The sequence below is a fragment of the Lithobates pipiens genome, unplaced genomic scaffold (assembly GCF_037356315.1).
Source record: "Lithobates pipiens isolate NorthernLeopardFrog02 unplaced genomic scaffold, aLitPip1_a1.2 Scaffold_16, whole genome shotgun sequence".
Classification (NCBI taxonomy): Eukaryota; Metazoa; Chordata; class Amphibia; order Anura; family Ranidae; genus Lithobates; species Lithobates pipiens.
Window position 1 is genome coordinate 92,578,944 of NW_027507748.1, and position 16,164 is coordinate 92,595,107.

Sequence of the window (16,164 nt, forward strand, 5' to 3'; positions counted from 1 at the left end):
CTCATGTCTTCTGGGTGGGCTCCATCCTGTGATTGGACACTCCAGCTCTTATATACAAAGACTGTAAGGGATTGATTTACTAAAACCGGAGAGTGCAAAATCTGTTGTAGCTCTGCATAAAAACCAATCAACTTTCAAGTTTTTTTTTTTTTTTTGGCAAAGCTTAATTAAACAAGCTGAAGCTAGAAGCTGATTGCCCATCATGCACGGCTGAACCAGATTTTACACTTTCTAGTTTTAGTAAATGAACTTCTAATGCTGCGTACACATGACCACACTTTTCAATGGACTTGGTCCGGCCGACAATCCGACAGACTTTGCAGCTGAGGTCCGCCGGACTTTCAAACAAATGGACTTGACCACACATGATCATTCAAAAAAGTCTGACGGATTCGTAGAATAAGGAAGTTCATAGCCAGTAGCCAATAGCTACCTTAGCGTCGGTTTTAGTCCATCGCACTAGCACACAGACGAACGCATTGTCCACTAAAAACCGAGTCTGGCAGACAAATTTGAAGCCAGTCTTATTTCTAGGTTTCTAGGTCCGCCGGACTTTTGGGAAGAAAAAGTCTGCTGGAGTCCACACAAGTCTGCTCTGGTCCACCGGACCAAGTCCAAGGGAAAGTCAGATCATGTGTACGCGGCATAAGAGTCTGATATCAGCTAAGATTTATATGCATACACTGCTTGCATTTAACAAAAAATGCTAACAATTGGGTTTTAATAATTACAGAACTATATTGTATTTTATATATTCATAAAGTCTGGCTTTAACCATGTAGCAGCCATGCTAATGAACAAGCACTAACTTCCCAATTTAAACATATTGGACATACATGAATGCAATCACTTACTACACTTACTAATTAGTAAGTGATTGCCCTCAACATTCACACAGAGATGAGGCCTTCAAAAAAGCTTATTAAGACCTTCATACAAACTAGAATATTTTCTTTACTCATCCTTTCCATTTTTTCTAGTGGACAAATGCAATAGTAAAAGTAAAAATATATGGGGTTATATTTCCGTCAAGCCTAACCACATCTGTCTACCTCAATATTATGCAATAAAAAGCTATATAAAATGTGTTCTCCTTCTAGAAAGTGTTTCAAGAGCTGGTAAATCAGACATCTCTTAAATACATTCAGCACATAGATTTTTTGAACATTTCTCTGCTGAGCTCATTTTAAGCATTGAAAGCCTTGTAGGAAATTGCATCAAATTTCCTATTTCCTAAATACGGTAGTTGAAATGACAAGCTAATATTGCTGGTGTACTAAATCATAAATTGCTTAAAGTTAAAAAAAAATAAAAAAGATAGAGAGAGAGGAAAGGGATATTTTTTGGAAGGACCACAGTGGTACACAAGATGGTTACTGCCAAGTTCTGTTCAGATGAGGAAAATAAAGTAATACAGTTATTCAGAAAACATAATGGGCTTCATGTATCAAAACTGTCTGAAGAGAAAGCAACTGAGTTGCCCGGCATAAATTAAAGGGAAAGAATTTGGTACTTGTAGCAAGCACATTTTGAGTTCTTGCAGTGCTAAACTTAAAGTTACTTAAGAAATTTTACATTATAAATACTTTAACCGCTTGACCTCCGGAAGGTTTACCCCCTTTCATGACAGGTCCCTTCATGACCAGCCATTTTTTTGTGATACGGCACTGCATTAATTTAACTGATATTTTTTCCCACAAATAGGGCTTTCTTTTGGTGGTATTTGATTACAACATTTTTTTTTTTGCACTGTAAACAAAAAAAGACTGACAATTTTGATTTTGATTTTTTTTTACTTTCTGCTATAAAACATATCCAATACAAAATCTAATGTATTCATAAATTTAGGCCAATATGTATTTTGCTACATGTTTTGGTAAAAAAAATCCCAACGAGTGTATCTTGATTGGTTTCGCAAACGGTAGAGCTTCTACATACTTTGGGGTGTTTTTATGGAATTTTTTTACATTAGTAATGGCGGCAATCAAAGACTTATAATGCAGAAGCGGTCCTCCAGGGGCAGGCCTGCATCCACTGCAGGCGGAAATGTAGAATCATGTATATATGCATGACTCTGCCCACAGCTGCTGGCCTGTATCAAAAAAAAAATACTACAGGGCGATCAGCAAGTGGTTAATGTTCCAAATGTTTGATACATTAAACAGAGATGTAAAAGTAAACCACTAGAGGGAGCTGTTTATTTTACTTAGCTTCATCCAACCTTCATTTTTAACAGCTGATGAAATAGGTAATAAGCCACAGAGGGGGTGCATTGTTTTCAGCAAGTTGATTTCCTAAAGGAGTAGAGCATATTCACTTTACAAGTTGAGCATTTACATAGTTTAGCAAATGAGATAAGGTTGCATTGACTTCAATTATTTAACCGTGTGCAAGTAAAAACCCCGTTTTAATTTAATCTTTACTAGAAAATCAGCCCCATAGATTTATGTTGTGCAAAGCAGAAAGCTGCATCTGCATATGTAATGATTAAACATGGCTGTCTGCATGTTTGTTTTTGTTCCAAACAAGAGAATGTATTGATAGCCTTGTTTATTCATATATTTATCTATATTAGGTTGATCAAGTTGATTAATTGGGTTGATATTCTGTATATATATATATATATATATATATATATATATATATATATATATATATATCCCACCACCAAAAGATTGAGAGCAGGTTCTCTATTTTTCAGTCTGAAAGAGTTCTGATCGGAAATTCTAATTGTCTATACAAATTCTGATGTGCAAAATTCCTATGCATGCTCGGAAACAATTTAATGCATGCTCGGAAGCATTGAACTTAATTTTCTCGGCTTGTCGTAGTGTTGTATGTCAGGACGTTCTTGATGGTCGCACTTTTGTGTGACTGTGTGTATGCAAGCCAAGCTTGAGCGGAATTCCGTCTGAAAAACCATCCAAGTTTTTTTCCAACCGAAAATCTGCTAATGTGTACAGGGCATTAGTAGCAACACCATTTACTATTTGGCTAGTTTGCATCTAGGCAAAGCACTTTTTTTTAAGAATTATTATGTTATGATGCATTAAGCAATTCAATTGAAACACTCAAAAATACACACATCATTCATTGTGGGGAATCAGTGTATTTGCACCAAGGACATACAGTATATGCATCTATTTTAAAATATACAGTAACGTGTTAAAAGAAGGTATTAAGAAGTATAAAAAAAATGTAACGCGTATAACAGACATTAATGCATTTCACTGTAAGCATATAGCTGTGAAAGGCACCTAATTTCCTATTATTTATAGATGACATTTCTAATTGACCATTATACTCATTTTCTAAATATTCAAAATCTTAATTCTAAATCTTAAACAAACCAAAATAATTTACTACAATTTTCGTACCTGTTTTAAAACTCAAAACAAATCCACATATTCATTTCAACAGGAAATCTGTTTGTTCTATGTTCAAAATAATATACCATACAGTGAAATAAAAACAAGCAGCTAAAAAAAAACAGAAACAAAGAAAAGAGTTGACCTAAATATATTGACAGGATGCTAGCAGAAAATGACTGTTTTGCCTAGACTGTCTCCCCAGGGCGTGTGCGTTGTACATGGAATTTAGTATATATATATATATATATATATATATATATATATATATATATATATACATGAGTAAATTGAAAACAAGTAGGTACTAAAAGGACTCTGAAGGTCATCAATGTGACTGCAGTTCAAGGAGAGTGTAGGAGATAACTGGAATTTATAGCGCTGTACCAGGGAACTGCAGTCAGATGAACATTTAAATGAATGGGTCACCGAGGGTCACAGCTCGGTGACCTGAGGTCACAGAGACCCCAAATTTGTGGGCAGGTAGCTACCCACCACTGGTAAAACATGTGGGGCTCCTCTGACCTATGGTTCCGGATATACGGGGATCCTTGCACAGCCTGTCAGAAGCTACATACAGAGCGGCAAGTTTAAATACAAGCTGGCACACTCTGTTTGCAGCAGACTGAGAGGATGAGCTCACAGTGCCTCTCCTTACTTGTCAGAAGCACTGAGATCAATGGACAGCTTAGAGTGGTAAAGTACCATTAGCCCCAGCTGTCCAATAAAAATAAATGCTGCACTGGAGGCAGAACTCTCACTGCAGTGTCATAGAAGGGGCATGTGTCTAAGATTTACCCACAATCCCATGTTTTTCTCACACAGTTATAGGGGAGAATGAGAATTTACTGCTGTTAAAAAGGTACTGTTATAATCAAGCTAAATAATATAGTTATATGCTATTACATAATGATTTATTATTTATCTATTTACTGTGAAACTACTGGTTTGAGTTACAACTTCAAACTTCAGTAATTTCTCCGTTAAGCCACCTGCTCGAGCAAGTTTTTGAAAATATAATAAAATACCTTAAAAACAATATATAATAACTATTTGTATATTACTTATGGTAATTAACCCCTTGCAACCCAGGCCAATTCTGACACTTCTCTCCTACATGTAATAAAAAATGTTTTGCTAAAAATTACTCAGAACCCCCAAACATTATATATATATTGTTTTAGCAGACACCCTAGGGAATAAAATGGTGGCCATTGAAACTTTTTATGTTACACAGTATTTGCGAAGCAATTTTTTAAACACTTAAAAACAAAAAACATTCATGAACATATTAAAAAAAAAACACTAAAGAGAACCCAATTTTTTGTATAATGTGAAAGATGGTGTTATGCCAAGTAAATAGATGCCTAACAATTCACACTTTAAAATTGCACTCATCCAATCACTGACCCCAATGACGTCAGGCGTGCTGATGAAACGTCACTTCCGCCATCGTGCTGGAGCACAGGTGGAGCACAGCTTGGCGTAACAGCTCAATTTTTTGTGCTTTTTTTATTGGAATTCGTTTTTAGGAATATATAGCTACAAGTTACGCTATGAGGAGTTCTTCTTTTCTCCTTTACTTATAAACCCCATCTGGCTACATTGCCGATGAGAGGCGTCTGCATCGGTGGTCACATTCTTGACATCGCTTGCGAGAGGCGTTTATATTGGTGGATACATCTCAATATATCTTTCTGATTAATCTGGTGAGTAGGATGTTTGCCTAAACTGGTGGAAGATGGCACTTTCTATTTCTATCACTGAATTTATTCATCACTGTGCACTTGATTGAAGAATCGTCGGTGGTGGCTGTTTTGGACTTTATTGAAAAATCATATTCACATTTGAACATTATTTGATCACACCACTTTTTATATTTATTTGCATTTTTCTTACAATTTCTTTATATTATTTATGCATTTGAGTGCGGTATGAAATGAATTATTAATTTTCCTTTCACTCGTGGAATGGCACCAAACTTCAGTACTTAAAAATCTCTTTAAACCCCCCTTTTTAATAATCTTACAGATTAAATATTTAGAGTTACAGAGGATGTCTAGTGCTAGGATTATTGCTCTCACTCTAATGTCCACTACATATGTAACCTGTGTGTATCTGGTTCTGATACTAGCCAGTGTCTCACAGTCACTGACCTGACCACATGTCCCTGTGTGTACTAGGTGACATGCAATATTAGGTCTTCCCTAGTGTATTTCTTATTCATAGTTGTCATTTTTGTTAACATTTTTACATAATTAATCTTTTTGACCTAATACATACATTTGTTTATACTAATCTGTCAGGGTTAATATGATGCACCCCAATTAATCAGCATTTTATTTAATAAAATAACATTCACAGCTGCCCTTTCATTTGAAAATCTACAGAGGCCTTTTTTTGTCAGAGAGACATGACAGGATAGTGCCAAGGAGATAGGGAGACACATGGAAGTCTGGGACTGGTGAAGGGTTAAGCCTCGTACACATGATCGGATTTTCCGCAGACAAAACCTCAGACTTTTGTCCGAGGGGCATTGGCCAGGAACTTGTCTTGCATACCAACGGCAAGGAATTGTCGGCCAACAAACACAAATGTAGTGACGTACTACGTGTTTTTTCAGCTATTTAATGCCACCCTTTGGGCTACTTCTGCTAATTTCATGTTAGTAGAAGTTTGGAGAGTGTTGATTTGTGCTTTTCATTTTGCGCTTTTCAGTTTGTTTCTGAACGGCCGTTCATCAACCAGTCATGTTGCATAATTGGAGGAGATAACGTGTTATTTATTATTGCCCTTGGATTAGCTTATTGCTTTGACCCAAGTCCAGTCCAGGAATAGAAGGAGGATTTCTTAGACCAAAAATTGGTTGCTTTATTAATCGTGAACAATTATGTGACATGCCTTTGCTGCAGGAGCTCCAGGAGAATAATCCAGATTATTTTCAAAATTATCTTCAGATGACGGACCCCTGCTTTCACCAACTCTTGGCATTGTTGACCCCCTATATGAAGAAACTATAGAAACTATGGGATAATGGTGTTGTGTTAACTGGCACCAAAAAAATAACAAGCATAATAATATATAATAGTATCACCAGCAAGGCAGCTTCATTATTATCCCATTAAAGAAGAAGAGAATGTGTGCTGCATTTTGATATTTCATATTTTGTCTCGTCACCAATGTTAATTCTCCATTACGAATGCTAGTTTACAAGACCGACCATTTCTGGCTCATCCTTGTTTCCGAGCATGCGTGTTTGTACTTTGGACTTTTGTCCAATGGACTTATGTACACACGCTTGGAAAATCCTACAACAGACATTTGTCCGCAGAAATTTTTAAAGCATGCCATCCAACATTTGTCCACGGAAAATCTGACAACAATTGTCCGATGGAGCATACAAATGGTCGGATTCAGCCTGTCATCACACAATTCCAGTCGGAAAATCTGATCATGTATACGAGGCTTTATTTTCATTTTGTGTTGTGTTTGCTGTTTCCATACTGAAATCTTAAAGTCTAAGATTAAAAAAGAAAAAAAAAAATACAAGAGACTGTACTCACTGTACATTCTTCTTACTTAATCTAGTTTTATTAAGAGCATTAATGGGGTACAGAAAGGAAAAAGAGAGGATAAAAAGGACATTCAACATCCAAAAATACAAGAGGTTCAACAATATACATGGTAACATAAACATAGTATCACCTTTGCAGGCTATATGTAGACATTAGAATTGCTTTGCCTAATCTGAACCTCAGAAATAGGGAGATAATGAATACATTTGATGCATAAGCCATATAAATAAGCAATGGGAACCCAGTGATGAAAAGAGAGAGCACTGTGGTGGGGCCATTGTCCTATATCAGATAGATCAAATTTTAATAAAACATGTAAAACCATTTTAGAATGTGTATGTGACAAATAGGAGCCACTCATGCAGAATTAGAACAAGTAATACAATTACAGGAAAAGAAAAGAAAGGAAGCAAGAAGAATGAGTACAGATAAAATATGCATGTTGAGGAAAGGAAATATCAGGGGAGATAGCCCAGTATCACACATGTGATCACAAAGGAGAGTAAAATGATCAAGTTAGAGATCTGCAATCATAAGCATCCATGTAAAGCAGAGGTGGTCAACTTTCTTGATACAGGGGGCCTCAAGTGCAGTTCTTGGAATCACCGAAGGGCCGAAGGGCTGCATATGCAAATCAGTGAATATTCTTTGGCATAGATGGCAAACACACATGTCATGGTTAGGCAGTGATGTTCCTCTGTTTTCTTAACTCCCCTCATGTGTTCTGACTAAGAGGCCAGCCACTTCCACCTGGTGGTTTTTATAACCTCTCCTCTAAGCATGGCTCCACCCCAGGCCCTATCAGGGAGCCCTATATTAACCTGTGCACTGCAAGTCAGCGGTGCTGATCAACCATTGTGTATTCATTGTATGTTTGGCCTGTTTCCTGCTTGCTGTGTGCTCTAAGTTTGTCTCTGTTACCGACCTTGGCGTGTTCTCAACGATTCCTGTCTGCTTGTGACCTTGACCTTTTGGCATGTCCCTGACCATCCAGGTCTGCCTGTGACCCTGAACCTTTGGCGTGTACTCTGTTGTTCCTGTCTGCTAGTTGCCCTGACCTCTGCCTTATCCCCTTACTATTCTTGTCGTTCCAGCCTGCTGCTTCCTTCTCCTGCAGTCTACTGTGAGTGTGAGCTGTGAGGCCCTAGGGGCCGTGACCTGGAGCCAGACTGCAGCGAAGTCCAGCCTCACCACTGGAGGCTCTGGTGAACACCTGCTGGCTCTTAGACTCTGCGCCCCGGGGAATCTATGCTCTAGCTCCTACTGGGATCTGTGTTAGTGATCCAGTAGACCTGCAGTCCTGAATCTCCCTGGGTACAATCCGCAGCAGTCAGTCCTAAGGTCCACTACCTAGTGGTGCACTTCCGACTCCTACGGAGTGCATCTGTCACCTGGTCTCAGGTGACCTGACAACACAGCAGCACATGACTATGGGCATGATACAAGAGATGGTTAGAGACTGCAGACACAATACTAAGCTATCATTTCCTCCATCCTTGTCAAATACTGTACTTGCATTTAATGAGAAGTGTCCTGGGTAGTGGAACTGACTGTCCTAGTTCAAATTTCCCAACCTCTGTCCCACAACACCTACACAGCAGTAATTGTTCAGTTCTGTAGGAGGCAATACAGCCATTGGACTTGTCATAAGCACTTAAGCAGGTTTAATCATACCGGTAGTTACAAAGCCTGGAATTCTATTCTAAACTAAACTTTATGTCTTTGGAAAAAAAAAGAAAGACTTCTGTTAAGAGATGCAGAGAAAGGCTTACAACCAGAAAAGTTGATTGTCATTGGCATAACAGAACACTGTAGGGGTTGTGTGGCCTAGAGCAAGTAAATATAGGCAATATGAAGCCTCAGAAGGGGGTAGTCCTATACAGTGAGTATAGGCAAAAACTGTCGAAATATAATAGAATTATAGGGTCGTCTTATACGCCCGGTCACCTTATACACTGGAAAATACAGTATGTATTTTTCGGTTTGTTTGTGTATGGCTACAGGTTTACATAAAGTAACATTCTCGGTTAGAGATGCTGTTGAAATCATACAATTGATATGCAAAAAAAGAAAACCCATGCAACTAATGAGAGAAATTAATTCTGATTGGTTACCTTGCATTTTGCTATTTGCCACTTTGTATTTACCTCTAAGATGCAGTTAAGAAGATCCAATAAGTTAGAAACTAAGAAAAGTACAGTTATTTTTATCATGCAATCAGTCTTTCTCCCCAAAGCTGTACTTTACTTTGTACATTGCCAGCAATTTGTGCTGCCTCAATGAATGGATCAAGGTAGTCCAGAGAGCCATTTTCCCATTTAACAGGAACATTATATTCAAGTCACACAGCTATATATTTCTGGTTAAATATTTGTACAGCACTATGTTCAATTTATATCAAAAAGGCATGTCTTTTATCTTAAATTCAAGCTGCTTTTTATGATTGTTTGAATTGTGAATTGCAGTAATTAACCCAGGAATGTGTAAGGTGAAATATTAAAATAATTAAAGCAGTGGGTTTATTTCTAATTTTCTGCATAATTATAACTCAATTTAAAAAGTTTATTATGATTTTGTATTACAAGGCAATTGCCTTTCACTGGGCAAACTGTTCCAAATTTTGACTGATGTGACATAATTTAAGGTAGTATATTCATTCATTACATGTCTGTATTACTTTCTTAAAAAATAAAATTTTTAAGAAACCTTTTAAATGTAAGCGTTGTAAACAGTATAAATAAGACGATTAATATTGTAACACAAGCTTTGATAGCAAGAGCATTCTAATAAAAAACGGAGTATATTATGCTGTTAGGAATCATTCCATTTGAACTACTTACAAATGATCACATGATACATTTTCTTTTCAAACATCAGTAACATTGGTGTATTTGAATAAAAAATTCACTTTGACTGCATTTTTTTAAATTTAGCCACTTTTCCCAAATTCGTATTGCCAGTGAATATCTGGCAATAAATCTCACTGTGCATTATTTTAGTAATTATCGAGGGCACTTGTTTGATTCATACAGTTTGTAAATGAGGTCATCTATTTTTTTTAACCTTAATATTATTATAGAGTATACATATTTGGGGAAATACAGAGTAAACAGTTGAATAACATATAAGTATACAAGTGGTTATCGAGTTAACATATCAATCAATGGAAGATCTACATACAGTACTGAAGAAGTAATTGAGTACATTTAACAGAGGTTTAGCAAGTAAGGATGAAGATAAGCATTGTACTGTGTAGTAGGTGACAGACATATGAGTATGGGTAAGGAAATCAGATGTGGACAGCAATAAGGTGTCAGATATGCAGAAGTTCATTCGTGGGAGGTAGGCATTTAGGGTGTTTGAGCCAAGGTTCCCAGTTCTTTTGGAATTTAGAAATTTGTAGGTGGGCTCTGGCGTGCATAAATTCCATTAGGCAGTGGTTGTTCAGGAGAGCAATTAGTTGCGAACTAGAGGGGGGTCAGGGGACTTACAATTTTTGGCAATAGCCAAGTGAGTAGCAATAAGTACATGGGAGAGGACTGTATACGAAAGTCGGGGCCATAGTTCCGTGTCCAGACCCAATAGAACCATTTGGGGTGTTAGGGGTACAGGGGTTGGTAGAATAGAGAGGAAGAGGCTGGAGAGCATCGTCCAAAACTTGTCGAGGATTGGGCAGTCCCACCACATGTGCAGCAGGTTTCCTGGAGATCCACAGTTTCTCCAACAGAGATTGGTGGAGGTCGGGTAGATGTGGGCTAGCTTGGTTGGTGTGAGGTACCAGTTGTGGAGTCATTTTTGAATGGTTTCCCAATGAAGTAGACAATGTGAAATTTTCAAGGGTGCTTTTAGTGAGTGATGCCATTGTTGGGGAGTGTAGGAGCATTGTAGTAGATGCTCTCATTTTAGCATTTTTTGGGGACTTAGAAGTGTGGCAGGTATCAGTGAGAAGCTTGTAGCATGATGAGATTCCATGGCAGTAGGGCGATTTGAGGGTAAAGAATGTTATCAGATGCCATGGCAGTAGGCTTTCAGACCATTGTACTTTAGAGAGAATTGAGCGGGTCCTGAGGTATTTGAAGAAATCCTTATTTCTAATACAGTGAGTGGCTTGTGGTCTTTGGAAGGACATAAGAATGGGACCTTGATATAAGTTTTCAATAGTGGAGATGCCTGCGGTGATCCATTCAGAGAGATTGATGTTAGGTGTGACAGTGTGGAGGGCTTCCAGAGGTATATGTGTGAGCAAGCATAATGGGATTCCCTTGGAAGTTTGTTTGGTAGCCTTCCATGTCTTAGTGGTGGCATTGATAATGTCAAGGAATGAGTAAGTCTCTTGGTGTTGCAGGAGAAGGGCACAGAGAGTCTGTTTGGGATGGGAGTTGAATGCTGCTTTTTCTATTTGGAACCAAGTGGTTTGTTGCGTGGGATTCCACCAGGTTTTGGCCTGGTCAAGTATAGTTTCTTTATAGTAAGCTATTAAGTCTGGTGCTCCCATCCCTCCAGAGGTAACTGGTTTGCATAGGGTGATGCTTTTAAGATGAGATTGTTTTCCACCCCATATGAAGGTTGTTATAATAGACTCGAGTTGTAATAGTTTCTCTTTGAGAAATGGTATTGGCAATGTTCGTAATGTATATAAGGCATGGGGAAGGAGAAACATTTTGGCGAGAGTGATTTTGCCTGCCCAGGAGTCATTGGTGTGTTGAAGATCTTACATAGTTTTCTGGAGCTTGGATACAAGGTTATTAAAGTTGACAGAACATAAGTTATAGGAGGGTGCGATTAGTTGTATGCCCAGGTATGTGAGGATGGAGTTAGAGGGCCACGAGAAAGACGTGTGGGTAGTAATGTGATTTTTGGTGCGTTGGTCTAGGCCAATACCGAGCATGCTAGATTTTGAAAAGTAAATTTTATACAAGGAGGCTTTACTGAATAAATCTAAGGTGTGGTGGAGTGCAGGAAGTGAATTGATAGCATCAGTCGGGGAGATGATAACATTGTCGGTGTATAGGCCTGATATGAGTGGGTTGTCTCAGATCGATTGGGCTAGAGGTTCCATGATAAGGGTGAGAGTGGACACCCTTGGCATCCCATTAGAAATGTATAAGGGGTCAGAGAGTAGTACGGAGGTCATTACTCTGGCGCTGGGAGAGGAATAGAGGGAGTGAGTGAGTGACTTGTATAGCACTACCTATGCGAACTGAATTTCCTCAGGGCGCTTTCTTGCCACTAGAGTCCATCTGTGGCTTTTTGCGTGGTCCTTTACCCAGTAAGGTCCTGACATGCTTACAAACACATACAACATTGACATACACATACACATATTAAGGCCAATTTTTTTTAGACAAGGTCTAATTAACCTACCTGCATGTCTTTGGAGTGTGGGAGGAAACCGGAGTACCCGGAGGAAACCCACGCAGGCACAGGGAGAACATGCAAACCAGCGACCCTATTGCTGCTAGGTGAAAGTGCAAACCACTACACCACTGTGCTGCCCTCAAGTATTGCTTGCAGGATGGTCCCAGAGAAGCCAAATTTCCGTAGGACTGCTGTCAAGTAGGACCAGTCCACCCTGTCAAATGACTTCTCTGCATCGAGGGAGATGAGCAGAGAAGGCGTTTGGTGGTGTTCCACCCATTGTAGTAGGTCTATAAACCTGCAGGTACCGTCCAATGCTTGTCTGCCAGCCACAAAGCCCACTTGGTCAATGTGCGCGAGTTGTGGGATGATGCTGGAGAGCCATGTGGCAAAGAGTTTGGCATATAGTTTGGTGTCAGTGTTAAGCAGGGAGATGGGTCTGTAGTTGGCAGAGTCATCGGTCGGTTTGCCTGGTTTTGGAATGGTGGTAATGATGACTTTAAGGGGGGGGGGTATGAGGAAATGGAACCAGTGCTTACAGTGAAGCTGAAGAATTGGCATAGGTAGGGAATAAAGTGCTCAGAGAAAGTTTTCTAGTACTCGTTGCCGAATCCATCAGGGCCTGGAGCTTTATTAAGTGGTAGGGTGGAAATGGCCATTTCTACTTCTAATGGGAGAATGGGGATAACAGTTTATGTAATTGGTCCTATGATAGTGAGGGAAGGTGTACGTCATTCAGGAAGTTGTCTATGTCAGTAGAGAAGGGTGGTGGAGCAGAGTTGGAGATGGTGGGATTGTACAGTTTAGAGTAGTAAGAAATAAATTGGTCTTCTATGTCCCTAGGATTGGTGAGTTTTGTGCCACAGTGGTCGGTAAGGTATGCGATTTTGGATTGTGTTAGTTTGCGTTCAAGTTGTCTGGCTAGGTATGCTCCAGGCTTGTTGTGCTGTGAGTAGGATTGTAGACAGAGGCGTTTAAGGTGGTAGTCAAAGTTTGTGTAAAGGTGGTTTCTTAGAGCCTGTCTGACTGTATGCAATTCAGAGTTAAGTAGGGGGGGGGGGGGGTTTATTGGCTAGTTTACGTATTTGCTCTAGTACAGTAGTTTGTTCAAAGTGTTATTGTGTTGTTTTTTCTTGTGGGCCCTCAACCTAATCAGAAGGCCTCTTATGTAGGCATTGTTGGCGTTCCATAGTGTGGGTTGTCTATAGATCCGGAATTGGTTTTGAAAAACTATTGCAGTTTAGATAAAATCTGTTTTTGATAGTGTGGTTGTGCAATAATAGAGGTATTGAGCCTCCAAATGGTGTTGTTTTTGTTAGTGAGTGCTGGAAACTATTTAATTGATATAGGTGCATGGTCAGATCACATAATAAGTCCAGTATATTCTCCTGTACCATTTGTAAAGTATGTTTGTCAGTCAAAGCGATCTATCCGAGAGTATGCGTTTTATGTGTGCGAAAAGAAAGTGTAATCCCTTTCAGGGCCGGATTAACATAGGGGCTATTGGAGCTGCAGCTCCAGGCCCCTTTCTCAAGATAGGCCCATTTGCCCAAAAAAAAAATCAAAAATCAAAAAAAAAAAAAAAAAAGATCGACTTCGAGGATTGTAGCTCGGCGATCAGGAGTCACAGAGACCCCATATTTGGGGGGTAGGTAGCTAAAGACCCACTCCAGCACTGGTTAAAATATGGGGCTGCTATCATCTATGGTTCCGGAGATACAGGGCTGCTTGCGCAGCCTGTCAGAAGCTGCATACAGAGCGACAGTATAAATACAAGCTGGAACATTCTGCAGCAGACTGAGAGGATGAACTCACAGTGCTTATAATAATTATTTGTAGATAACTTATGATAATTAACCCCTTGCCACCCAGGCCCATTCTGAGACTTCTCTCCTACATGTAAAAATCATCATTTTTTTATGCTAGAAAATTACTCAGAACCCTCAAGCATTATATATTGTTTTAGCAGACACCCTATGGAATAAAATGGTGGTATTTGCAACTTTTTATGTTGGAAAGAAACTGTTTCATTCATTAAAAAAAACACTAAAGTTGGCACGATTTTTTGTTGTGTATTAAGCCATGCTTTACATTTTTTTACAGGTTACATGTTTAGAGTTACAGAGGAGGTCTAGTGCTAGAATTATTGCTCTCGATCTAATGATCTTGGCGTATGTAACCTGTATGTATCTGGCTCTGATACTAACCAGCGCCTACCCAGGGACTGATTAGTATCTCTCCCCAGCCTGTCCCCACACACCCTCTCACCCGCTGACCTGTGAATGGGACAATCACTCCCGCAGTGTTATTGTGTTCTGCCAGTGAATACAATGATTAGTGTTGCTAACTATAGCTGGCAGCACTGATTGTTTTGGGGAAAACCTGACAGGCTGGTTGTACTCAAGTCGGTTAATAGGTTGACTTGTGTAAAACCAGCTAGCCCATACATAGATCGACTATGGCTGGTCTCTGCTTAATTGGTGTAATTTCAATCCATGTCTGGCCCGCTTAACCACTACGCAGTCCCTAAACATCCTTCCACAAACCTTTACATTTTTCCTTCCCAGATTACTTCATCCTCCTCTCCTATACATAGTGCCCACTGCCATACCTCCAACACTTCTCTCCTACACATAGTGCCCACTGTCATACCCTCCACACTCCTCTCCTGTACATACTACCCACTATCATACCCTCCATACTCCTATCATATACATAGTTCCCACTGTCATACCTCCAACACTTCTCTCCTATACATAGTGTCCACTGTCATACCCTCCACTCCTGTACATACTACTAACTGTCATACCCTCCATACTCCTCTCCTATACATAGTGCCCACCGTCATACCCTCCCTCCACACTCCTCTCCTGTAATTACTGCTTACTGTCCTACTCTCCTGTACATAGTGCCCACTGTCATACCCTCCACACTCTTCTCTTATATTTAGTGCCCAATGTCATATCCTCTACACTCCTCTGCTGTGCATACTGCCCACTGTCTTACCCTTCACACTCCTCTCTTGTACATAGTGCCTTCTGCCATACCCTCTACACTCCTCTCATGTACATAGGGCCCACTGTTAGACCCTCCACATTCCTCTCCCTCACCTGCACATACTTCCCACTTTTATACCATCCATACTCCTCCCCTATGCCTCTTACCTACAAAAATTGTTTATATGTTAAAATTATATGTTAAAATTATATGTTAAAATTATATGTTCCTCAATGTTACCAGCTCTAGAATGGGCACTTTTGTCAGTTCAACTAAAGGAAATCTCACAGTCCTCATATTTGTTATGCCCCATTATTAGTACTTATTTTATTTTGTAATTACTATTGTGATGTATAGAGGAACACAGGGGACGTCAGCTACTCTAAATATAGCACTTGTAAAAAAAGCGTCCCTGAAAATATTTTTGAAATGTTGACAACCATGTACTTAGGCACTGCCCAAGGGCCACAGGGTCAGTAGGGGCCCCATGAGAGGCCCGGTGATAGTAAAGCGGTAGTAAACTTTTCTAACAGTACTACTTTTTAGAGGCCCTTGGGTAGGTTATGCCATAATGTACAAGTATGCCCAGCATATTAGCATATTAGGACACACTTTAATTGTCAGACTGAGCACTCCAGTGCTGTGCTGTGATCAATCCGGCGGGGCCCGGGCACTTCCACCTTCACCCGGTCTTCCTTCTGGGTTCTGTGCCTTCCGTCATTTGCCTTGGCCAGGCTGCGTTGATGTCATTCCCACACATGCTCATGTGCATCCTCTCTCTCTCATCCCCCCCTTTCTCTGTCATCCTCCCTCCCTTACCCCTCACACCTCTTTCATCCCTTTCTCTCTCTCTCTCATCCTCCTTC